Genomic DNA, 22,763 nt, shown 5'->3' on the forward strand with positions numbered 1-22,763 from the left:
TAGGCCAATTTTCGTCCAAAATGGCCGAAATTCGGGTCCCCCCAAATTTTCAACTGATGATTACTCCACGTACACTTAAGCTACAAACGTCGTTTTGGGCTCGTTGGAATCGTCCTGAGCTATAATTTATGAAACAAGATGAAAAAAATGATGTTTCAACGAAAAAAACCAAAAATTTTGAAAATTTCATTTTTTGCACCACGCTCGATTAGGCTTAACTTTTTGGCATCACCGAGATTTCAAAAGCTTATAACTTTGTGTTGGACCGACGAAATTGGTTCATTTTCTCAGTCCCCCAAGATTTGACCATGATCTTATGATCCAAATAATAAAATTTGAAAATTTTAAAATTTTTGGGCAAGTTATGGCCGTTCGCGCAATTCACCAGGCTCGATTGGGCTTAACTTTTTGACATCACCGAAATTCAAAAGGCTATAACTCAAAGACCCCAAAAGTTATCTCCAATATTTTTGGCCTATCAGCAGCTGATTGTACACAAAATTGATACTGCAAAAGAAATTTTTCGGTTTTCTGTTGTTTTGACCAAAATTTGACCCATTGAAAATTTTTGCACCACGCTCGATTAGGCTTAACTTTTTGACATCACCGAACTTTAAACAGCAATAACTCTTAGCGTATAAAAGTAAAAGAGATACTTTTGCTTTAAATAAAAGCCTACAACACCTGGTGTTCCCAGGCGGTCTCCCATCCAAGTACTAACCAGGCCCAATGTTGCTTAACTTCGGTGATCGGACGAGAACCGGTGCATTCAACATGGTATGGTCGTAGGCATTTGAGTTACTCCGCTTTCACTTATATCCTTACTAGCATATGTCTATGTACATTAGTTTTAAAACACTCGCCCTCGCGCGAGAGTAAAAATATGCTCTTATACCATGTAAAATTTTGCACGCTCACGTTATAATTTATGCATTTCAAACAAAATTTTGAAAATTGACATTGTTTGGAATTTTTTTGGCCCAATGTGTTAAATGGCCAAATCGGCTGGTCAAAACCTATGGAGCGTGTACAAGGTGCCTTGAATGACCATTTATGGCATGATAGCCGCACATTCACTGTAAGTGGCATATGAATGGATACCAGCCAGGATACTGTCAGTTGCTTTTAGCCTAATTGTTGTGATAAACTTATTAAATAGGTAAGTATTCAAATCTATTTGATAAGTTTTCTTTGAATGCACTCTGCGACAGCGGAGGGCAGCCCAATTCTCTTAAAAAATGCAAGAAAAAAAATTGCACTAACTTAAAAGTTAGCTTTTAGGCCAATTTTCGTCCAAAATGGCCGAAATTCGGGTCCCCCCAAATTTTCAACTGATGATTACTCCACGTACACTTAAGCTACAAACGTCGTTTTGGGCTCGTTGGAATCGTCCTGAGCTATAATTTATGAAACAAGATGAAAAAAATGATGTTTCAACGAAAAAAACCAAAAATTTTGAAAATTTCATTTTTTGCACCACGCTCGATTAGGCTTAACTTTTTGGCATCACCGAGATTTCAAAAGCTTATAACTTTGTGTTGGACCGACGAAATTGGTTCATTTTCTCAGTCCCCCAAGATTTGACCATGATCTTATGATCCAAATAATAAAATTTGAAAATTTTAAAATTTTTGGGCAAGTTATGGCCGTTCGCGCAATTCACCAGGCTCGATTGGGCTTAACTTTTTGACATCACCGAAATTCAAAAGGCTATAACTCAAAGACCCCAAAAGTTATCTCCAATATTTTTGGCCTATCAGCAGCTGATTGTACACAAAATTGATACTGCAAAAGAAATTTTTCGGTTTTCTGTTGTTTTGACCAAAATTTGACCCATTGAAAATTTTTGCACCACGCTCGATTAGGCTTAACTTTTTGACATCACCGAACTTTAAACAGCAATAACTCTTAGCGTATAAAAGTAAAAGAGATACTTTTGCTTTAAATAAAAGCCTACAACACCTGGTGTTCCCAGGCGGTCTCCCATCCAAGTACTAACCAGGCCCAATGTTGCTTAACTTCGGTGATCGGACGAGAACCGGTGCATTCAACATGGTATGGTCGTAGGCATTTGAGTTACTCCGCTTTCACTTATATCCTTACTAGCATATGTCTATGTACATTAGTTTTAAAACACTCGCCCTCGCGCGAGAGTAAAAATATGCTCTTATACCATGTAAAATTTTGCACGCTCACGTTATAATTTATGCATTTCAAACAAAATTTTGAAAATTGACATTGTTTGGAATTTTTTTGGCCCAATGTGTTAAATGGCCAAATCGGCTGGTCAAAACCTATGGAGCGTGTACAAGGTGCCTTGAATGACCATTTATGGCATGATAGCCGCACATTCACTGTAAGTGGCATATGAATGGATACCAGCCAGGATACTGTCAGTTGCTTTTAGCCTAATTGTTGTGATAAACTTATTAAATAGGTAAGTATTCAAATCTATTTGATAAGTTTTCTTTGAATGCACTCTGCGACAGCGGAGGGCAGCCCAATTCTCTTAAAAAATGCAAGAAAAAAAATTGCACTAACTTAAAAGTTAGCTTTTAGGCCAATTTTCGTCCAAAATGGCCGAAATTCGGGTCCCCCCAAATTTTCAACTGATGATTACTCCACGTACACTTAAGCTACAAACGTCGTTTTGGGCTCGTTGGAATCGTCCTGAGCTATAATTTATGAAACAAGATGAAAAAAATGATGTTTCAACGAAAAAAACCAAAAATTTTGAAAATTTCATTTTTTGCACCACGCTCGATTAGGCTTAACTTTTTGGCATCACCGAGATTTCAAAAGCTTATAACTTTGTGTTGGACCGACGAAATTGGTTCATTTTCTCAGTCCCCCAAGATTTGACCATGATCTTATGATCCAAATAATAAAATTTGAAAATTTTAAAATTTTTGGGCAAGTTATGGCCGTTCGCGCAATTCACCAGGCTCGATTGGGCTTAACTTTTTGACATCACCGAAATTCAAAAGGCTATAACTCAAAGACCCCAAAAGTTATCTCCAATATTTTTGGCCTATCAGCAGCTGATTGTACACAAAATTGATACTGCAAAAGAAATTTTTCGGTTTTCTGTTGTTTTGACCAAAATTTGACCCATTGAAAATTTTTGCACCACGCTCGATTAGGCTTAACTTTTTGACATCACCGAACTTTAAACAGCAATAACTCTTAGCGTATAAAAGTAAAAGAGATACTTTTGCTTTAAATAAAAGCCTACAACACCTGGTGTTCCCAGGCGGTCTCCCATCCAAGTACTAACCAGGCCCAATGTTGCTTAACTTCGGTGATCGGACGAGAACCGGTGCATTCAACATGGTATGGTCGTAGGCATTTGAGTTACTCCGCTTTCACTTATATCCTTACTAGCATATGTCTATGTACATTAGTTTTAAAACACTCGCCCTCGCGCGAGAGTAAAAATATGCTCTTATACCATGTAAAATTTTGCACGCTCACGTTATAATTTATGCATTTCAAACAAAATTTTGAAAATTGACATTGTTTGGAATTTTTTTGGCCCAATGTGTTAAATGGCCAAATCGGCTGGTCAAAACCTATGGAGCGTGTACAAGGTGCCTTGAATGACCATTTATGGCATGATAGCCGCACATTCACTGTAAGTGGCATATGAATGGATACCAGCCAGGATACTGTCAGTTGCTTTTAGCCTAATTGTTGTGATAAACTTATTAAATAGGTAAGTATTCAAATCTATTTGATAAGTTTTCTTTGAATGCACTCTGCGACAGCGGAGGGCAGCCCAATTCTCTTAAAAAATGCAAGAAAAAAAATTGCACTAACTTAAAAGTTAGCTTTTAGGCCAATTTTCGTCCAAAATGGCCGAAATTCGGGTCCCCCCAAATTTTCAACTGATGATTACTCCACGTACACTTAAGCTACAAACGTCGTTTTGGGCTCGTTGGAATCGTCCTGAGCTATAATTTATGAAACAAGATGAAAAAAATGATGTTTCAACGAAAAAAACCAAAAATTTTGAAAATTTCATTTTTTGCACCACGCTCGATTAGGCTTAACTTTTTGGCATCACCGAGATTTCAAAAGCTTATAACTTTGTGTTGGACCGACGAAATTGGTTCATTTTCTCAGTCCCCCAAGATTTGACCATGATCTTATGATCCAAATAATAAAATTTGAAAATTTTAAAATTTTTGGGCAAGTTATGGCCGTTCGCGCAATTCACCAGGCTCGATTGGGCTTAACTTTTTGACATCACCGAAATTCAAAAGGCTATAACTCAAAGACCCCAAAAGTTATCTCCAATATTTTTGGCCTATCAGCAGCTGATTGTACACAAAATTGATACTGCAAAAGAAATTTTTCGGTTTTCTGTTGTTTTGACCAAAATTTGACCCATTGAAAATTTTTGCACCACGCTCGATTAGGCTTAACTTTTTGACATCACCGAACTTTAAACAGCAATAACTCTTAGCGTATAAAAGTAAAAGAGATACTTTTGCTTTAAATAAAAGCCTACAACACCTGGTGTTCCCAGGCGGTCTCCCATCCAAGTACTAACCAGGCCCAATGTTGCTTATCTTCGGTGATCGGACGAGAACCGGTGCATTCAACATGGTATGGTCGTAGGCATTTGAGTTACTCCGCTTTCACTTATATCCTTACTAGCATATGTCTATGTACATTAGTTTTAAAACACTCGCCCTCGCGCGAGAGTAAAAATATGCTCTTATACCATGTAAAATTTTGCACGCTCACGTTATAATTTATGCATTTCAAACAAAATTTTGAAAATTGACATTGTTTGGAATTTTTTTGGCCCAATGTGTTAAATGGCCAAATCGGCTGGTCAAAACCTATGGAGCGTGTACAAGGTGCCTTGAATGACCATTTATGGCATGATAGCCGCACATTCACTGTAAGTGGCATATGAATGGATACCAGCCAGGATACTGTCAGTTGCTTTTAGCCTAATTGTTGTGATAAACTTATTAAATAGGTAAGTATTCAAATCTATTTGATAAGTTTTCTTTGAATGCACTCTGCGACAGCGGAGGGCAGCCCAATTCTCTTAAAAAATGCAAGAAAAAAAATTGCACTAACTTAAAAGTTAGCTTTTAGGCCAATTTTCGTCCAAAATGGCCGAAATTCGGGTCCCCCCAAATTTTCAACTGATGATTACTCCACGTACACTTAAGCTACAAACGTCGTTTTGGGCTCGTTGGAATCGTCCTGAGCTATAATTTATGAAACAAGATGAAAAAAATGATGTTTCAACGAAAAAAACCAAAAATTTTGAAAATTTCATTTTTTGCACCACGCTCGATTAGGCTTAACTTTTTGGCATCACCGAGATTTCAAAAGCTTATAACTTTGTGTTGGACCGACGAAATTGGTTCATTTTCTCAGTCCCCCAAGATTTGACCATGATCTTATGATCCAAATAATAAAATTTGAAAATTTTAAAATTTTTGGGCAAGTTATGGCCGTTCGCGCAATTCACCAGGCTCGATTGGGCTTAACTTTTTGACATCACCGAAATTCAAAAGGCTATAACTCAAAGACCCCAAAAGTTATCTCCAATATTTTTGGCCTATCAGCAGCTGATTGTACACAAAATTGATACTGCAAAAGAAATTTTTCGGTTTTCTGTTGTTTTGACCAAAATTTGACCCATTGAAAATTTTTGCACCACGCTCGATTAGGCTTAACTTTTTGACATCACCGAACTTTAAACAGCAATAACTCTTAGCGTATAAAAGTAAAAGAGATACTTTTGCTTTAAATAAAAGCCTACAACACCTGGTGTTCCCAGGCGGTCTCCCATCCAAGTACTAACCAGGCCCAATGTTGCTTAACTTCGGTGATCGGACGAGAACCGGTGCATTCAACATGGTATGGTCGTAGGCATTTGAGTTACTCCGCTTTCACTTATATCCTTACTAGCATATGTCTATGTACATTAGTTTTAAAACACTCGCCCTCGCGCGAGAGTAAAAATATGCTCTTATACCATGTAAAATTTTGCACGCTCACGTTATAATTTATGCATTTCAAACAAAATTTTGAAAATTGACATTGTTTGGAATTTTTTTGGCCCAATGTGTTAAATGGCCAAATCGGCTGGTCAAAACCTATGGAGCGTGTACAAGGTGCCTTGAATGACCATTTATGGCATGATAGCCGCACATTCACTGTAAGTGGCATATGAATGGATACCAGCCAGGATACTGTCAGTTGCTTTTAGCCTAATTGTTGTGATAAACTTATTAAATAGGTAAGTATTCAAATCTATTTGATAAGTTTTCTTTGAATGCACTCTGCGACAGCGGAGGGCAGCCCAATTCTCTTAAAAAATGCAAGAAAAAAAATTGCACTAACTTAAAAGTTAGCTTTTAGGCCAATTTTCGTCCAAAATGGCCGAAATTCGGGTCCCCCCAAATTTTCAACTGATGATTACTCCACGTACACTTAAGCTACAAACGTCGTTTTGGGCTCGTTGGAATCGTCCTGAGCTATAATTTATGAAACAAGATGAAAAAAATGATGTTTCAACGAAAAAAACCAAAAATTTTGAAAATTTCATTTTTTGCACCACGCTCGATTAGGCTTAACTTTTTGGCATCACCGAGATTTCAAAAGCTTATAACTTTGTGTTGGACCGACGAAATTGGTTCATTTTCTCAGTCCCCCAAGATTTGACCATGATCTTATGATCCAAATAATAAAATTTGAAAATTTTAAAATTTTTGGGCAAGTTATGGCCGTTCGCGCAATTCACCAGGCTCGATTGGGCTTAACTTTTTGACATCACCGAAATTCAAAAGGCTATAACTCAAAGACCCCAAAAGTTATCTCCAATATTTTTGGCCTATCAGCAGCTGATTGTACACAAAATTGATACTGCAAAAGAAATTTTTCGGTTTTCTGTTGTTTTGACCAAAATTTGACCCATTGAAAATTTTTGCACCACGCTCGATTAGGCTTAACTTTTTGACATCACCGAACTTTAAACAGCAATAACTCTTAGCGTATAAAAGTAAAAGAGATACTTTTGCTTTAAATAAAAGCCTACAACACCTGGTGTTCCCAGGCGGTCTCCCATCCAAGTACTAACCAGGCCCAATGTTGCTTAACTTCGGTGATCGGACGAGAACCGGTGCATTCAACATGGTATGGTCGTAGGCATTTGAGTTACTCCGCTTTCACTTATATCCTTACTAGCATATGTCTATGTACATTAGTTTTAAAACACTCGCCCTCGCGCGAGAGTAAAAATATGCTCTTATACCATGTAAAATTTTGCACGCTCACGTTATAATTTATGCATTTCAAACAAAATTTTGAAAATTGACATTGTTTGGAATTTTTTTGGCCCAATGTGTTAAATGGCCAAATCGGCTGGTCAAAACCTATGGAGCGTGTACAAGGTGCCTTGAATGACCATTTATGGCATGATAGCCGCACATTCACTGTAAGTGGCATATGAATGGATACCAGCCAGGATACTGTCAGTTGCTTTTAGCCTAATTGTTGTGATAAACTTATTAAATAGGTAAGTATTCAAATCTATTTGATAAGTTTTCTTTGAATGCACTCTGCGACAGCGGAGGGCAGCCCAATTCTCTTAAAAAATGCAAGAAAAAAAATTGCACTAACTTAAAAGTTAGCTTTTAGGCCAATTTTCGTCCAAAATGGCCGAAATTCGGGTCCCCCCAAATTTTCAACTGATGATTACTCCACGTACACTTAAGCTACAAACGTCGTTTTGGGCTCGTTGGAATCGTCCTGAGCTATAATTTATGAAACAAGATGAAAAAAATGATGTTTCAACGAAAAAAACCAAAAATTTTGAAAATTTCATTTTTTGCACCACGCTCGATTAGGCTTAACTTTTTGGCATCACCGAGATTTCAAAAGCTTATAACTTTGTGTTGGACCGACGAAATTGGTTCATTTTCTCAGTCCCCCAAGATTTGACCATGATCTTATGATCCAAATAATAAAATTTGAAAATTTTAAAATTTTTGGGCAAGTTATGGCCGTTCGCGCAATTCACCAGGCTCGATTGGGCTTAACTTTTTGACATCACCGAAATTCAAAAGGCTATAACTCAAAGACCCCAAAAGTTATCTCCAATATTTTTGGCCTATCAGCAGCTGATTGTACACAAAATTGATACTGCAAAAGAAATTTTTCGGTTTTCTGTTGTTTTGACCAAAATTTGACCCATTGAAAATTTTTGCACCACGCTCGATTAGGCTTAACTTTTTGACATCACCGAACTTTAAACAGCAATAACTCTTAGCGTATAAAAGTAAAAGAGATACTTTTGCTTTAAATAAAAGCCTACAACACCTGGTGTTCCCAGGCGGTCTCCCATCCAAGTACTAACCAGGCCCAATGTTGCTTAACTTCGGTGATCGGACGAGAACCGGTGCATTCAACATGGTATGGTCGTAGGCATTTGAGTTACTCCGCTTTCACTTATATCCTTACTAGCATATGTCTATGTACATTAGTTTTAAAACACTCGCCCTCGCGCGAGAGTAAAAATATGCTCTTATACCATGTAAAATTTTGCACGCTCACGTTATAATTTATGCATTTCAAACAAAATTTTGAAAATTGACATTGTTTGGAATTTTTTTGACCCAATGTGTTAAATGGCCAAATCGGCTGGTCAAAACCTATGGAGCGTGTACAAGGTGCCTTGAATGACCATTTATGGCATGATAGCCGCACATTCACTGTAAGTGGCATATGAATGGATACCAGCCAGGATACTGTCAGTTGCTTTTAGCCTAATTGTTGTGATAAACTTATTAAATAGGTAAGTATTCAAATCTATTTGATAAGTTTTCTTTGAATGCACTCTGCGACAGCGGAGGGCAGCCCAATTCTCTTAAAAAATGCAAGAAAAAAAATTGCACTAACTTAAAAGTTAGCTTTTAGGCCAATTTTCGTCCAAAATGGCCGAAATTCGGGTCCCCCCAAATTTTCAACTGATGATTACTCCACGTACACTTAAGCTACAAACGTCGTTTTGGGCTCGTTGGAATCGTCCTGAGCTATAATTTATGAAACAAGATGAAAAAAATGATGTTTCAACGAAAAAAACCAAAAATTTTGAAAATTTCATTTTTTGCACCACGCTCGATTAGGCTTAACTTTTTGGCATCACCGAGATTTCAAAAGCTTATAACTTTGTGTTGGACCGACGAAATTGGTTCATTTTCTCAGTCCCCCAAGATTTGACCATGATCTTATGATCCAAATAATAAAATTTGAAAATTTTAAAATTTTTGGGCAAGTTATGGCCGTTCGCGCAATTCACCAGGCTCGATTGGGCTTAACTTTTTGACATCACCGAAATTCAAAAGGCTATAACTCAAAGACCCCAAAAGTTATCTCCAATATTTTTGGCCTATCAGCAGCTGATTGTACACAAAATTGATACTGCAAAAGAAATTTTTCGGTTTTCTGTTGTTTTGACCAAAATTTGACCCATTGAAAATTTTTGCACCACGCTCGATTAGGCTTAACTTTTTGACATCACCGAACTTTAAACAGCAATAACTCTTAGCGTATAAAAGTAAAAGAGATACTTTTGCTTTAAATAAAAGCCTACAACACCTGGTGTTCCCAGGCGGTCTCCCATCCAAGTACTAACCAGGCCCAATGTTGCTTAACTTCGGTGATCGGACGAGAACCGGTGCATTCAACATGGTATGGTCGTAGGCATTTGAGTTACTCCGCTTTCACTTATATCCTTACTAGCATATGTCTATGTACATTAGTTTTAAAACACTCGCCCTCGCGCGAGAGTAAAAATATGCTCTTATACCATGTAAAATTTTGCACGCTCACGTTATAATTTATGCATTTCAAACAAAATTTTGAAAATTGACATTGTTTGGAATTTTTTTGACCCAATGTGTTAAATGGCCAAATCGGCTGGTCAAAACCTATGGAGCGTGTACAAGGTGCCTTGAATGACCATTTATGGCATGATAGCCGCACATTCACTGTAAGTGGCATATGAATGGATACCAGCCAGGATACTGTCAGTTGCTTTTAGCCTAATTGTTGTGATAAACTTATTAAATAGGTAAGTATTCAAATCTATTTGATAAGTTTTCTTTGAATGCACTCTGCGACAGCGGAGGGCAGCCCAATTCTCTTAAAAAATGCAAGAAAAAAAATTGCACTAACTTAAAAGTTAGCTTTTAGGCCAATTTTCGTCCAAAATGGCCGAAATTCGGGTCCCCCCAAATTTTCAACTGATGATTACTCCACGTACACTTAAGCTACAAACGTCGTTTTGGGCTCGTTGGAATCGTCCTGAGCTATAATTTATGAAACAAGATGAAAAAAATGATGTTTCAACGAAAAAAACCAAAAATTTTGAAAATTTCATTTTTTGCACCACGCTCGATTAGGCTTAACTTTTTGGCATCACCGAGATTTCAAAAGCTTATAACTTTGTGTTGGACCGACGAAATTGGTTCATTTTCTCAGTCCCCCAAGATTTGACCATGATCTTATGATCCAAATAATAAAATTTGAAAATTTTAAAATTTTTGGGCAAGTTATGGCCGTTCGCGCAATTCACCAGGCTCGATTGGGCTTAACTTTTTGACATCACCGAAATTCAAAAGGCTATAACTCAAAGACCCCAAAAGTTATCTCCAATATTTTTGGCCTATCAGCAGCTGATTGTACACAAAATTGATACTGCAAAAGAAATTTTTCGGTTTTCTGTTGTTTTGACCAAAATTTGACCCATTGAAAATTTTTGCACCACGCTCGATTAGGCTTAACTTTTTGACATCACCGAACTTTAAACAGCAATAACTCTTAGCGTATAAAAGTAAAAGAGATACTTTTGCTTTAAATAAAAGCCTACAACACCTGGTGTTCCCAGGCGGTCTCCCATCCAAGTACTAACCAGGCCCAATGTTGCTTAACTTCGGTGATCGGACGAGAACCGGTGCATTCAACATGGTATGGTCGTAGGCATTTGAGTTACTCCGCTTTCACTTATATCCTTACTAGCATATGTCTATGTACATTAGTTTTAAAACACTCGCCCTCGCGCGAGAGTAAAAATATGCTCTTATACCATGTAAAATTTTGCACGCTCACGTTATAATTTATGCATTTCAAACAAAATTTTGAAAATTGACATTGTTTGGAATTTTTTTGACCCAATGTGTTAAATGGCCAAATCGGCTGGTCAAAACCTATGGAGCGTGTACAAGGTGCCTTGAATGACCATTTATGGCATGATAGCCGCACATTCACTGTAAGTGGCATATGAATGGATACCAGCCAGGATACTGTCAGTTGCTTTTAGCCTAATTGTTGTGATAAACTTATTAAATAGGTAAGTATTCAAATCTATTTGATAAGTTTTCTTTGAATGCACTCTGCGACAGCGGAGGGCAGCCCAATTCTCTTAAAAAATGCAAGAAAAAAAATTGCACTAACTTAAAAGTTAGCTTTTAGGCCAATTTTCGTCCAAAATGGCCGAAATTCGGGTCCCCCCAAATTTTCAACTGATGATTACTCCACGTACACTTAAGCTACAAACGTCGTTTTGGGCTCGTTGGAATCGTCCTGAGCTATAATTTATGAAACAAGATGAAAAAAATGATGTTTCAACGAAAAAAACCAAAAATTTTGAAAATTTCATTTTTTGCACCACGCTCGATTAGGCTTAACTTTTTGGCATCACCGAGATTTCAAAAGCTTATAACTTTGTGTTGGACCGACGAAATTGGTTCATTTTCTCAGTCCCCCAAGATTTGACCATGATCTTATGATCCAAATAATAAAATTTGAAAATTTTAAAATTTTTGGGCAAGTTATGGCCGTTCGCGCAATTCACCAGGCTCGATTGGGCTTAACTTTTTGACATCACCGAAATTCAAAAGGCTATAACTCAAAGACCCCAAAAGTTATCTCCAATATTTTTGGCCTATCAGCAGCTGATTGTACACAAAATTGATACTGCAAAAGAAATTTTTCGGTTTTCTGTTGTTTTGACCAAAATTTGACCCATTGAAAATTTTTGCACCACGCTCGATTAGGCTTAACTTTTTGACATCACCGAACTTTAAACAGCAATAACTCTTAGCGTATAAAAGTAAAAGAGATACTTTTGCTTTAAATAAAAGCCTACAACACCTGGTGTTCCCAGGCGGTCTCCCATCCAAGTACTAACCAGGCCCAATGTTGCTTAACTTCGGTGATCGGACGAGAACCGGTGCATTCAACATGGTATGGTCGTAGGCATTTGAGTTACTCCGCTTTCACTTATATCCTTACTAGCATATGTCTATGTACATTAGTTTTAAAACACTCGCCCTCGCGCGAGAGTAAAAATATGCTCTTATACCATGTAAAATTTTGCACGCTCACGTTATAATTTATGCATTTCAAACAAAATTTTGAAAATTGACATTGTTTGGAATTTTTTTGGCCCAATGTGTTAAATGGCCAAATCGGCTGGTCAAAACCTATGGAGCGTGTACAAGGTGCCTTGAATGACCATTTATGGCATGATAGCCGCACATTCACTGTAAGTGGCATATGAATGGATACCAGCCAGGATACTGTCAGTTGCTTTTAGCCTAATTGTTGTGATAAACTTATTAAATAGGTAAGTATTCAAATCTATTTGATAAGTTTTCTTTGAATGCACTCTGCGACAGCGGAGGGCAGCCCAATTCTCTTAAAAAATGCAAGAAAAAAAATTGCACTAACTTAAAAGTTAGCTTTTAGGCCAATTTTCGTCCAAAATGGCCGAAATTCGGGTCCCCCCAAATTTTCAACTGATGATTACTCCACGTACACTTAAGCTACAAACGTCGTTTTGGGCTCGTTGGAATCGTCCTGAGCTATAATTTATGAAACAAGATGAAAAAAATGATGTTTCAACGAAAAAAACCAAAAATTTTGAAAATTTCATTTTTTGCACCACGCTCGATTAGGCTTAACTTTTTGGCATCACCGAGATTTCAAAAGCTTATAACTTTGTGTTGGACCGACGAAATTGGTTCATTTTCTCAGTCCCCCAAGATTTGACCATGATCTTATGATCCAAATAATAAAATTTGAAAATTTTAAAATTTTTGGGCAAGTTATGGCCGTTCGCGCAATTCACCAGGCTCGATTGGGCTTAACTTTTTGACATCACCGAAATTCAAAAGGCTATAACTCAAAGACCCCAAAAGTTATCTCCAATATTTTTGGCCTATCAGCAGCTGATTGTACACAAAATTGATACTGCAAAAGAAATTTTTCGGTTTTCTGTTGTTTTGACCAAAATTTGACCCATTGAAAATTTTTGCACCACGCTCGATTAGGCTTAACTTTTTGACATCACCGAACTTTAAACAGCAATAACTCTTAGCGTATAAAAGTAAAAGAGATACTTTTGCTTTAAATAAAAGCCTACAACACCTGGTGTTCCCAGGCGGTCTCCCATCCAAGTACTAACCAGGCCCAATGTTGCTTAACTTCGGTGATCGGACGAGAACCGGTGCATTCAACATGGTATGGTCGTAGGCATTTGAGTTACTCCGCTTTCACTTATATCCTTACTAGCATATGTCTATGTACATTAGTTTTAAAACACTCGCCCTCGCGCGAGAGTAAAAATATGCTCTTATACCATGTAAAATTTTGCACGCTCACGTTATAATTTATGCATTTCAAACAAAATTTTGAAAATTGACATTGTTTGGAATTTTTTTGGCCCAATGTGTTAAATGGCCAAATCGGCTGGTCAAAACCTATGGAGCGTGTACAAGGTGCCTTGAATGACCATTTATGGCATGATAGCCGCACATTCACTGTAAGTGGCATATGAATGGATACCAGCCAGGATACTGTCAGTTGCTTTTAGCCTAATTGTTGTGATAAACTTATTAAATAGGTAAGTATTCAAATCTATTTGATAAGTTTTCTTTGAATGCACTCTGCGACAGCGGAGGGCAGCCCAATTCTCTTAAAAAATGCAAGAAAAAAAATTGCACTAACGTAAAAGTTAGCTTTTAGGCCAATTTTCGTCCAAAATGGCCGAAATTCGGGTCCCCCCAAATTTTCAACTGATGATTACTCCACGTACACTTAAGCTACAAACGTCGTTTTGGGCTCGTTGGAATCGTCCTGAGCTATAATTTATGAAACAAGATGAAAAAAATGATGTTTCAACGAAAAAAACCAAAAATTTTGAAAATTTCATTTTTTGCACCACGCTCGATTAGGCTTAACTTTTTGGCATCACCGAGATTTCAAAAGCTTATAACTTTGTGTTGGACCGACGAAATTGGTTCATTTTCTCAGTCCCCCAAGATTTGACCATGATCTTATGATCCAAATAATAAAATTTGAAAATTTTAAAATTTTTGGGCAAGTTATGGCCGTTCGCGCAATTCACCAGGCTCGATTGGGCTTAACTTTTTGACATCACCGAAATTCAAAAGGCTATAACTCAAAGACCCCAAAAGTTATCTCCAATATTTTTGGCCTATCAGCAGCTGATTGTACACAAAATTGATACTGCAAAAGAAATTTTTCGGTTTTCTGTTGTTTTGACCAAAATTTGACCCATTGAAAATTTTTGCACCACGCTCGATTAGGCTTAACTTTTTGACATCACCGAACTTTAAACAGCAATAACTCTTAGCGTATAAAAGTAAAAGAGATACTTTTGCTTTAAATAAAAGCCTACAACACCTGGTGTTCCCAGGCGGTCTCCCATCCAAGTACTAACCAGGCCCAATGTTGCTTAACTTCGGTGATCGGACGAGAACCGGTGCATTCAACATGGTATGGTCGTAGGCATTTGAGTTACTCCGCTTTCACTTATATCCTTACTAGCATATGTCTATGTACATTAGTTTTAAAACACTCGCCCTCGCGCGAGAGTAAAAATATGCTCTTATACCATGTAAAATTTTGCACGCTCACGTTATAATTTATGCATTTCAAACAAAATTTTGAAAATTGACATTGTTTGGAATTTTTTTGACCCAATGTGTTAAATGGCCAAATCGGCTGGTCAAAACCTATGGAGCGTGTACAAGGTGCCTTGAATGACCATTTATGGCATGATAGCCGCACATTCACTGTAAGTGGCATATGAATGGATACCAGCCAGGATACTGTCAGTTGCTTTTAGCCTAATTGTTGTGATAAACTTATTAAATAGGTAAGTATTCAAATCTATTTGATAAGTTTTCTTTGAATGCACTCTGCGACAGCGGAGGGCAGCCCAATTCTCTTAAAAAATGCAAGAAAAAAAAAAATTGCACTAACTTAAAAGTTAGCTTTTAGGCCAATTTTCGTCCAAAATGGCCGAAATTCGGGTCCCCCCAAATTTTCAACTGATGATTACTCCACGTACACTTAAGCTACAAACGTCGTTTTGGGCTCGTTGGAATCGTCCTGAGCTATAATTTATGAAACAAGATGAAAAAAATGATGTTTCAACGAAAAAAACCAAAAATTTTGAAAATTTCATTTTTTGCACCACGCTCGATTAGGCTTAACTTTTTGGCATCACCGAGATTTCAAAAGCTTATAACTTTGTGTTGGACCGACGAAATTGGTTCATTTTCTCAGTCCCCCAAGATTTGACCATGATCTTATGATCCAAGTAATAAAATTTGAAAATTTTAAAATTTTTGGGCAAGTTATGGCCGTTCGCGCAATTCACCAGGCTCGATTGGGCTTAACTTTTTGACATCACCGAAATTCAAAAGGCTATAACTCAAAGACCCCAAAAGTTATCTCCAATATTTTTGGCCTATCAGCAGCTGATTGTACACAAAATTGATACTGCAAAAGAAATTTTTCGGTTTTCTGTTGTTTTGACCAAAATTTGACCCATTGAAAATTTTTGCACCACGCTCGATTAGGCTTAACTTTTTGACATCACCGAACTTTAAACAGCAATAACTCTTAGCGTATAAAAGTAAAAGAGATACTTTTGCTTTAAATAAAAGCCTACAACACCTGGTGTTCCCAGGCGGTCTCCCATCCAAGTACTAACCAGGCCCAATGTTGCTTAACTTCGGTGATCGGACGAGAACCGGTGCATTCAACATGGTATGGTCGTAGGCATTTGAGTTACTCCGCTTTCACTTATATCCTTACTAGCATATGTCTATGTACATTAGTTTTAAAACACTCGCCCTCGCGCGAGAGTAAAAATATGCTCTTATACCATGTAAAATTTTGCACGCTCACGTTATAATTTATGCATTTCAAACAAAATTTTGAAAATTGACATTGTTTGGAATTTTTTTGACCCAATGTGTTAAATGGCCAAATCGGCTGGTCAAAACCTATGGAGCGTGTACAAGGTGCCTTGAATGACCATTTATGGCATGATAGCCGCACATTCACTGTAAGTGGCATATGAATGGATACCAGCCAGGATACTGTCAGTTGCTTTTAGCCTAATTGTTGTGATAAACTTATTAAATAGGTAAGTATTCAAATCTATTTGATAAGTTTTCTTTGAATGCACTCTGCGACAGCGGAGGGCAGCCCAATTCTCTTAAAAAATGCAAGAAAAAAAATTGCACTAACTTAAAAGTTAGCTTTTAGGCCAATTTTCGTCCAAAATGGCCGAAATTCGGGTCCCCCCAAATTTTCAACTGATGATTACTCCACGTACACTTAAGCTACAAACGTCGTTTTGGGCTCGTTGGAATCGTCCTGAGCTATAATTTATGAAACAAGATGAAAAAAATGATGTTTCAACGAAAAAAACCAAAAATTTTGAAAATTTCATTTTTTGCACCACGCTCGATTAGGCTTAACTTTTTGGCATCACCGAGATTTCAAAAGCTTATAACTTTGTGTTGGACCGACGAAATTGGTTCATTTTCTCAGTCCCCCAAGATTTGACCATGATCTTATGATCCAAATAATAAAATTTGAAAATTTTAAAATTTTTGGGCAAGTTATGGCCGTTCGCGCAATTCACCAGGCTCGATTGGGCTTAACTTTTTGACATCACCGAAATTCAAAAGGCTATAACTCAAAGACCCCAAAAGTTATCTCCAATATTTTTGGCCTATCAGCAGCTGATTGTACACAAAATTGATACTGCAAAAGAAATTTTTCGGTTTTCTGTTGTTTTGACCAAAATTTGACCCATTGAAAATTTTTGCACCACGCTCGATTAGGCTTAACTTTTTGACATCACCGAACTTTAAACAGCAATAACTCTTAGCGTATAAAAGTAAAAGAGATACTTTTGCTTTAAATAAAAGCCTACAACACCTGGTGTTCCCAGGCGGTCTCCCATCCAAGTACTAACCAGGCCCAATGTTGCTTAACTTCGGTGATCGGACGAGAACCGGTGCATTCAACATGGTATGGTCGTAGGCATTTGAGTTACTCCGCTTTCACTTATATCCTTACTAGCATATGTCTATGTACATTAGTTTTAAAACACTCGCCCTCGCGCGAGAGTAAAAATATGCTCTTATACCATGTAAAATTTTGCACGCTCACGTTATAATTTATGCATTTCAAACAAAATTTTGAAAATTGACATTGTTTGGAATTTTTTTGACCCAATGTGTTAAATGGCCAAATCGGCTGGTCAAAACCTATGGAGCGTGTACAAGGTGCCTTGAATGACCATTTATGGCATGATAGCCGCACATTCACTGTAAGTGGCATATGAATGGATACCAGCCAGGATACTGTCAGTTGCTTTTAGCCTAATTGTTGTGATAAACTTATTAAATAGGTAAGTATTCAAATCTATTTGATAAGTTTTCTTTGAATGCACTCTGCGACAGCGGAGGGCAGCCCAATTCTCTTAAAAAATGCAAGAAAAAAAATTGCACTAACTTAAAAGTTAGCTTTTAGGCCAATTTTCGTCCAAAATGGCCGAAATTCGGGTCCCCCCAAATTTTCAACTGATGATTACTCCACGTACACTTAAGCTACAAACGTCGTTTTGGGCTCGTTGGAATCGTCCTGAGCTATAATTTATGAAACAAGATGAAAAAAATGATGTTTCAACGAAAAAAACCAAAAATTTTGAAAATTTCATTTTTTGCACCACGCTCGATTAGGCTTAACTTTTTGGCATCACCGAGATTTCAAAAGCTTATAACTTTGTGTTGGACCGACGAAATTGGTTCATTTTCTCAGTCCCCCAAGATTTGACCATGATCTTATGATCCAAGTAATAAAATTTGAAAATTTTAAAATTTTTGGGCAAGTTATGGCCGTTCGCGCAATTCACCAGGCTCGATTGGGCTTAACTTTTTGACATCACCGAAATTCAAAAGGCTATAACTCAAAGACCCCAAAAGTTATCTCCAATATTTTTGGCCTATCAGCAGCTGATTGTACACAAAATTGATACTGCAAAAGAAATTTTTCGGTTTTCTGTTGTTTTGACCAAAATTTGACCCATTGAAAATTTTTGCACCACGCTCGATTAGGCTTAACTTTTTGACATCACCGAACTTTAAACAGCAATAACTCTTAGCGTATAAAAGTAAAAGAGATACTTTTGCTTTAAATAAAAGCCTACAACACCTGGTGTTCCCAGGCGGTCTCCCATCCAAGTACTAACCAGGCCCAATGTTGCTTAACTTCGGTGATCGGACGAGAACCGGTGCATTCAACATGGTATGGTCGTAGGCATTTGAGTTACTCCGCTTTCACTTATATCCTTACTAGCATATGTCTATGTACATTAGTTTTAAAACACTCGCCCTCGCGCGAGAGTAAAAATATGCTCTTATACCATGTAAAATTTTGCACGCTCACGTTATAATTTATGCATTTCAAACAAAATTTTGAAAATTGACATTGTTTGGAATTTTTTTGACCCAATGTGTTAAATGGCCAAATCGGCTGGTCAAAACCTATGGAGCGTGTACAAGGTGCCTTGAATGACCATTTATGGCATGATAGCCGCACATTCACTGTAAGTGGCATATGAATGGATACCAGCCAGGATACTGTCAGTTGCTTTTAGCCTAATTGTTGTGATAAACTTATTAAATAGGTAAGTATTCAAATCTATTTGATAAGTTTTCTTTGAATGCACTCTGCGACAGCGGAGGGCAGCCCAATTTTCTTAAAAAATGCAAGAAAAAAAATTGCACTAACTTAAAAGTTAGCTTTTAGGCCAATTTTCGTCCAAAATGGCCGAAATTCGGGTCCCCCCAAATTTTCAACTGATGATTACTCCACGTACACTTAAGCTACAAACGTCGTTTTGGGCTCGTTGGAATCGTCCTGAGCTGTAATTTATGAAACAAGATGAAAAAAATGATGTTTCAACGAAAAAAACCAAAAATTTTGAAAATTTCATTTTTTGCACCACGCTCGATTAGGCTTAACTTTTTGGCATCACCGAGATTTCAAAAGCTTATAACTTTGTGTTGGACCGACGAAATTGGTTCATTTTCTCAGTCCCCCAAGATTTGACCATGATCTTATGATCCAAGTAATAAAATTTGAAAATTTTAAAATTTTTGGGCAAGTTATGGCCGTTCGCGCAATTCACCAGGCTCGATTGGGCTTAACTTTTTGACATCACCGAAATTCAAAAGGCTATAACTCAAAGACCCCAAAAGTTATCTCCAATATTTTTGGCCTATCAGCAGCTGATTGTACACAAAATTGATACTGCAAAAGAAATTTTTCGGTTTTCTGTTGTTTTGACCAAAATTTGACCCATTGAAAATTTTTGCACCACGCTCGATTAGGCTTAACTTTTTGACATCACCGAACTTTAAACAGCAATAACTCTTAGCGTATAAAAGTAAAAGAGATACTTTTGCTTTAAATAAAAGCCTACAACACCTGGTGTTCCCAGGCGGTCTCCCATCCAAGTACTAACCAGGCCCAATGTTGCTTAACTTCGGTGATCGGACGAGAACCGGTGCATTCAACATGGTATGGTCGTAGGCATTTGAGTTACTCCGCTTTCACTTATATCCTTACTAGCATATGTCTATGTACATTAGTTTTAAAACACTCGCCCTCGCGCGAGAGTAAAAATATGCTCTTATACCATGTAAAATTTTGCACGCTCACGTTATAATTTATGCATTTCAAACAAAATTTTGAAAATTGACATTGTTTGGAATTTTTTTGACCCAATGTGTTAAATGGCCAAATCGGCTGGTCAAAACCTATGGAGCGTGTACAAGGTGCCTTGAATGACCATTTATGGCATGATAGCCGCACATTCACTGTAAGTGGCATATGAATGGATACCAGCCAGGATACTGTCAGTTGCTTTTAGCCTAATTGTTGTGATAAACTTATTAAATAGGTAAGTATTCAAATCTATTTGATAAGTTTTCTTTGAATGCACTCTGCGACAGCGGAGGGCAGCCCAATTCTCTTAAAAAATGCAAGAAAAAAAATTGCACTAACTTAAAAGTTAGCTTTTAGGCCAATTTTCGTCCAAAATGGCCGAAATTCGGGTCCCCCCAAATTTTCAACTGATGATTACTCCACGTACACTTAAGCTACAAACGTCGTTTTGGGCTCGTTGGAATCGTCCTGAGCTATAATTTATGAAACAAGATGAAAAAAATGATGTTTCAACGAAAAAAACCAAAAATTTTGAAAATTTCATTTTTTGCACCACGCTCGATTAGGCTTAACTTTTTGGCATCACCGAGATTTCAAAAGCTTATAACTTTGTGTTGGACCGACGAAATTGGTTCATTTTCTCAGTCCCCCAAGATTTGACCATGATCTTATGATCCAAATAATAAAATTTGAAAATTTTAAAATTTTTGGGCAAGTTATGGCCGTTCGCGCAATTCACCAGGCTCGATTGGGCTTAACTTTTTGACATCACCGAAATTCAAAAGGCTATAACTCAAAGACCCCAAAAGTTATCTCCAATATTTTTGGCCTATCAGCAGCTGATTGTACACAAAATTGATACTGCAAAAGAAATTTTTCGGTTTTCTGTTGTTTTGACCAAAATTTGACCCATTGAAAATTTTTGCACCACGCTCGATTAGGCTTAACTTTTTGACATCACCGAACTTTAAACAGCAATAACTCTTAGCGTATAAAAGTAAAAGAGATACTTTTGCTTTAAATAAAAGCCTACAACACCTGGTGTTCCCAGGCGGTCTCCCATCCAAGTACTAACCAGGCCCAATGTTGCTTAACTTCGGTGATCGGACGAGAACCGGTGCATTCAACATGGTATGGTCGTAGGCATTTGAGTTACTCCGCTTTCACTTATATCCTTACTAGCATATGTCTATGTACATTAGTTTTAAAACACTCGCCCTCGCGCGAGAGTAAAAATATGCTCTTATACCATGTAAAATTTTGCACGCTCACGTTATAATTTATGCATTTCAAACAAAATTTTGAAAATTGACATTGTTTGGAATTTTTTTGACCCAATGTGTTAAATGGCCAAATCGGCTGGTCAAAACCTATGGAGCGTGTACAAGGTGCCTTGAATGACCATTTATGGCATGATAGCCGCACATTCACTGTAAGTGGCATATGAATGGATACCAGCCAGGATACTGTCAGTTGCTTTTAGCCTAATTGTTGTGATAAACTTATTAAATAGGTAAGTATTCAAATCTATTTGATAAGTTTTCTTTGAATGCACTCTGCGACAGCGGAGGGCAGCCCAATTTTCTTAAAAAATGCAAGAAAAAAAATTGCACTAACTTAAAAGTTAGCTTTTAGGCCAATTTTCGTCCAAAATGGCCGAAATTCGGGTCCCCCCAAATTTTCAACTGATGATTACTCCACGTACACTTAAGCTACAAACGTCGTTTTGGGCTCGTTGGAATCGTCCTGAGCTATAATTTATGAAACAAGATGAAAAAAATGATGTTTCAACGAAAAAAACCAAAAATTTTGAAAATTTCATTTTTTGCACCACGCTCGATTAGGCTTAACTTTTTGGCATCACCGAGATTTCAAAAGCTTATAACTTTGTGTTGGACCGACGAAATTGGTTCATTTTCTCAGTCCCCCAAGATTTGACCATGATCTTATGATCCAAATAATAAAATTTGAAAATTTTAAAATTTTTGGGCAAGTTATGGCCGTTCGCGCAATTCACCAGGCTCGATTGGGCTTAACTTTTTGACATCACCGAAATTCAAAAGGCTATAACTCAAAGACCCCAAAAGTTATCTCCAATATTTTTGGCCTATCAGCAGCTGATTGTACACAAAATTGATACTGCAAAAGAAATTTTTCGGTTTTCTGTTGTTTTGACCAAAATTTGACCCATTGAAAATTTTTGCACCACGCTCGATTAGGCTTAACTTTTTGACATCACCGAACTTTAAACAGCAATAACTCTTAGCGTATAAAAGTAAAAGAGATACTTTTGCTTTAAATAAAAGCCTACAACACCTGGTGTTCCCAGGCGGTCTCCCATCCAAGTACTAACCAGGCCCAATGTTGCTTAACTTCGGTGATCGGACGAGAACCGGTGCATTCAACATGGTATGGTCGTAGGCATTTGAGTTACTCCGCTTTCACTTATATCCTTACTAGCATATGTCTATGTACATTAGTTTTAAAACACTCGCCCTCGCGCGAGAGTAAAAATATGCTCTTATACCATGTAAAATTTTGCACGCTCACGTTATAATTTATGCATTTCAAACAAAATTTTGAAAATTGACATTGTTTGGAATTTTTTTGACCCAATGTGTTAAATGGCCAAATCGGCTGGTCAAAACCTATGGAGCGTGTACAAG

The 22,763-nt window shown here is 37.4% G+C and overlaps 18 non-coding genes across 18 annotated transcripts; all 18 read right to left on the reverse strand.

Moving 5' to 3' along the window:
- Positions 1–672: 672 nt before the first annotated feature.
- Positions 673–791, reverse strand: LOC134850056 (5S ribosomal RNA). The gene has a single exon (XR_010164033.1). It is a non-coding gene; the product is annotated as a 5S ribosomal RNA (ribosomal RNA).
- Positions 792–1,950: 1,159 nt separating this feature from the next.
- Positions 1,951–2,069, reverse strand: LOC134850058 (5S ribosomal RNA). Its single transcript, XR_010164035.1, has one exon. It is a non-coding gene; the product is annotated as a 5S ribosomal RNA (ribosomal RNA).
- Positions 2,070–3,228: 1,159 nt separating this feature from the next.
- LOC134850059 (5S ribosomal RNA) lies at positions 3,229–3,347 on the reverse strand. The gene has a single exon (XR_010164036.1). It is a non-coding gene; the product is annotated as a 5S ribosomal RNA (ribosomal RNA).
- A 1,159-nt stretch (positions 3,348–4,506) lies between these two features.
- On the reverse strand, positions 4,507–4,625 carry LOC134848998 (5S ribosomal RNA). Its single transcript, XR_010163044.1, has one exon. It is a non-coding gene; the product is annotated as a 5S ribosomal RNA (ribosomal RNA).
- Positions 4,626–5,784: 1,159 nt separating this feature from the next.
- Positions 5,785–5,903, reverse strand: LOC134850060 (5S ribosomal RNA). Its single transcript, XR_010164037.1, has one exon. It is a non-coding gene; the product is annotated as a 5S ribosomal RNA (ribosomal RNA).
- Positions 5,904–7,062: 1,159 nt separating this feature from the next.
- On the reverse strand, positions 7,063–7,181 carry LOC134850061 (5S ribosomal RNA). The gene has a single exon (XR_010164038.1). It is a non-coding gene; the product is annotated as a 5S ribosomal RNA (ribosomal RNA).
- A 1,159-nt stretch (positions 7,182–8,340) lies between these two features.
- Positions 8,341–8,459, reverse strand: LOC134850062 (5S ribosomal RNA). Its single transcript, XR_010164039.1, has one exon. It is a non-coding gene; the product is annotated as a 5S ribosomal RNA (ribosomal RNA).
- Positions 8,460–9,618: 1,159 nt separating this feature from the next.
- LOC134850064 (5S ribosomal RNA) lies at positions 9,619–9,737 on the reverse strand. Its single transcript, XR_010164041.1, has one exon. It is a non-coding gene; the product is annotated as a 5S ribosomal RNA (ribosomal RNA).
- Positions 9,738–10,896: 1,159 nt separating this feature from the next.
- Positions 10,897–11,015, reverse strand: LOC134850065 (5S ribosomal RNA). The gene has a single exon (XR_010164042.1). It is a non-coding gene; the product is annotated as a 5S ribosomal RNA (ribosomal RNA).
- Positions 11,016–12,174: 1,159 nt separating this feature from the next.
- On the reverse strand, positions 12,175–12,293 carry LOC134850066 (5S ribosomal RNA). Its single transcript, XR_010164043.1, has one exon. It is a non-coding gene; the product is annotated as a 5S ribosomal RNA (ribosomal RNA).
- A 1,159-nt stretch (positions 12,294–13,452) lies between these two features.
- LOC134850067 (5S ribosomal RNA) lies at positions 13,453–13,571 on the reverse strand. Its single transcript, XR_010164044.1, has one exon. It is a non-coding gene; the product is annotated as a 5S ribosomal RNA (ribosomal RNA).
- Positions 13,572–14,730: 1,159 nt separating this feature from the next.
- LOC134850068 (5S ribosomal RNA) lies at positions 14,731–14,849 on the reverse strand. The gene has a single exon (XR_010164045.1). It is a non-coding gene; the product is annotated as a 5S ribosomal RNA (ribosomal RNA).
- Positions 14,850–16,011: 1,162 nt separating this feature from the next.
- Positions 16,012–16,130, reverse strand: LOC134850069 (5S ribosomal RNA). Its single transcript, XR_010164046.1, has one exon. It is a non-coding gene; the product is annotated as a 5S ribosomal RNA (ribosomal RNA).
- A 1,159-nt stretch (positions 16,131–17,289) lies between these two features.
- LOC134850070 (5S ribosomal RNA) lies at positions 17,290–17,408 on the reverse strand. The gene has a single exon (XR_010164047.1). It is a non-coding gene; the product is annotated as a 5S ribosomal RNA (ribosomal RNA).
- A 1,159-nt stretch (positions 17,409–18,567) lies between these two features.
- Positions 18,568–18,686, reverse strand: LOC134850071 (5S ribosomal RNA). The gene has a single exon (XR_010164048.1). It is a non-coding gene; the product is annotated as a 5S ribosomal RNA (ribosomal RNA).
- A 1,159-nt stretch (positions 18,687–19,845) lies between these two features.
- Positions 19,846–19,964, reverse strand: LOC134850072 (5S ribosomal RNA). Its single transcript, XR_010164049.1, has one exon. It is a non-coding gene; the product is annotated as a 5S ribosomal RNA (ribosomal RNA).
- A 1,159-nt stretch (positions 19,965–21,123) lies between these two features.
- Positions 21,124–21,242, reverse strand: LOC134850073 (5S ribosomal RNA). Its single transcript, XR_010164050.1, has one exon. It is a non-coding gene; the product is annotated as a 5S ribosomal RNA (ribosomal RNA).
- Positions 21,243–22,401: 1,159 nt separating this feature from the next.
- Positions 22,402–22,520, reverse strand: LOC134850075 (5S ribosomal RNA). Its single transcript, XR_010164052.1, has one exon. It is a non-coding gene; the product is annotated as a 5S ribosomal RNA (ribosomal RNA).
- Between the last annotated feature and the right edge of the window lie 243 nt (positions 22,521–22,763).

The sequence above is a fragment of the Symsagittifera roscoffensis genome, chromosome 6, assembly GCF_963678635.1.
Source record: "Symsagittifera roscoffensis chromosome 6, txSymRosc1.1, whole genome shotgun sequence".
NCBI classification, from domain to species: Eukaryota; Metazoa; Xenacoelomorpha; order Acoela; family Convolutidae; genus Symsagittifera; species Symsagittifera roscoffensis.